Source organism: Nicotiana tomentosiformis, unplaced genomic scaffold, assembly GCF_000390325.3.
Source record: "Nicotiana tomentosiformis unplaced genomic scaffold, ASM39032v3 Un00036, whole genome shotgun sequence".
Lineage (NCBI taxonomy): Eukaryota > Viridiplantae > Streptophyta > Magnoliopsida > Solanales > Solanaceae > Nicotiana > Nicotiana tomentosiformis.
The window spans coordinates 345384-347500 of record NW_027174595.1 but is presented as its reverse complement, the minus strand read 5'-3'; the positions used below and the strand labels follow the sequence as shown (position 1 = coordinate 347500).

At 43.5% G+C, this 2117-nt stretch overlaps 2 non-coding genes across 2 annotated transcripts; one reads left to right on the top strand and one right to left on the bottom strand.

Moving 5' to 3' along the window:
- The first annotated feature begins 349 nt into the window (after positions 1–349).
- Positions 350–423, top strand: TRNAM-CAU (transfer RNA methionine (anticodon CAU)). Its single transcript has one exon. It is a non-coding gene; the product is annotated as a tRNA-Met (tRNA).
- A 227-nt stretch (positions 424–650) lies between these two features.
- On the bottom strand, positions 651–721 carry TRNAG-GCC (transfer RNA glycine (anticodon GCC)). The gene has a single exon. It is a non-coding gene; the product is annotated as a tRNA-Gly (tRNA).
- Positions 722–2117: the final 1396 nt, after the last annotated feature.

Genomic DNA, 2117 nt, shown 5'->3' with positions numbered 1-2117 from the left:
CGTCGTTGAGTGACAAATGGGAAATTTATGGAAAGTTACAATCCCCACCACGGAATAGTGCACCTACACGCCTTCATCGACGTTGTTTTTTGACCGGAAGGCCGAGAGCTAACTATCGGGACTTTGGACTATCCGGACACATACTTCGTGAAATGGTTCATGCATGTTTGTTGCCAGGAGCAACAAGATCAAGTTGGTAAGGATTAACGCTTCATTTCTATTTCTATGGTCGATGATCATAGAAGCCCCTTTACCATTCTGTATAAATGGGCTATTCTATTTGTACAGATAGGGTGGAGGGGCGCATTTAATCCTTGTTTATCTATTAGTTTTCAGTTCTTATCTTCGGCGCGGGGTAGAGCAGTTTGGTAGCTCGCAAGGCTCATAACCTTGAGGTCACGGGTTCAAATCCTGTCTCCGCAACATCTTGTTTTGCCAAACTATTTTAGGGTTGACTCTGTTAACTAGTAATTAATTCCCGCCTTTCGCTTTTTGGGGGTGGAAGGAAAAGGAAAACGTAGGGGAGGGATAGAATCACTACACTATCACGGCCAACTATACCAAATCCTTAATTTAAGGATATATTTAATGCTATTTATGAAATTAAATAATAAATAAATAGTAATAAAATTACTTTATCTTGGATCTTGGGCGGATAGCGGGAATCGAACCCGCATCTTCTCCTTGGCAAAGAGAAATTTTACCATTCGACCATATCCGCATTTTTTTGTTCTTGATACACAATATGTACCCACATATATGATATATAACCGGATCTTTTTTGTGCAGTGCCGGGACACATATTCTCTTCGGAACGATTCCAATTATTTTTTTAATTGTATTCTTTTTATTCAAGAAGTTTGACCCCCCTCTAATTTTTTTGTTTTCTTTATTTGATTTGCGTTTTCTTTGGGGACTTAGATTCCAATTTAATGTGTCTCACAACCGAGAAAAATTAGGGGGGTCATTTTGGTTTTGGGTCTGCGACGAATAGGTTCAAGAGATGAGAGAATTAAGGATACCCACCAGAAAGACTAATCCAATCCATAAGGATGTACCAGAAAATACAACATTTTTGTTACTTGACCAGCCATCAGGAGAAGCCAGAAAAATATTAGGCAATAGGGGTCCGGAGGTCCCGGGACCACTCGGACGGCGTGGGCTATAACACACAAAAATATGTGAATCGCGCGGAATTCTGGTTGTTTGGCCGAAAAACACAAAAAATGAGGAACGATCATGGCGGGGCGGATACTATGGTTCCTTAGGTCGTATTTGATAGTCCGGAAAAATTTTAGGCGATAGGGTCAGGAGGTCCCGGGACCACTCGGAATGCGTGGGCTATAACACACAAAAATATGGGAATCGCGCGAAATTCTAGTTTTTTGGCTGAAAAATGCAAAAGACTAGGAACGATCATAGCGGGGTGGTGACTATGGTTCCTTAGGTCGTATTTTATAGTCCGGAAAATTTTTAGGCTATCCGGCTCCGGGGTGCCCGACCCACTCGGAAGGCATGGGCGATAGCACACAAAAATATGGGAATCAGGCGGAATTATAGTTTTTTGGCCAAAAAATGCAAAAAATGAGGAACGATCATGGCGAGACGGTGACTATGGTTCCTTAGGTCCTAATTGATGGCCCGAAATATTTTTAGGCGATCCGAGTCCGGCGGCCTGGCCCACTCGGAAGGCGTGGGCAATAGCACACAAAATATGGAAATCGAGCGAAATTCTAGTTTTTTGGCCGAAAAATGCAATAAATGAGGAACGATCATGGCGGGGCGGTGACTATGGTTCCTTAGGTCTCATTTGATGGCCCGAAAAATTTTAGGCGATCGGGGTCCACGGCTCCCGGGACCACTCGGAAGGCGTAAGCTATAGCACACTAAAATATGCAAATCGTGCGGAGTTCTAGTTTTTTGGCCGAAAAATGCAAAGCATTTGGAACGATCATGGTGGGGCGGTGATTATGGTACCTTAGGTCGTATTTGATAGTCCGGAAAAGTTTTAGGCGATCGGGGTCCGCGCCTCCCCAGACCACTTGGAAGGCGTGGGTATAGCACACGAAAATATGGGAAGCGGGCATAATTCTAGTTTTTTGGCCGCAAAATGCAAA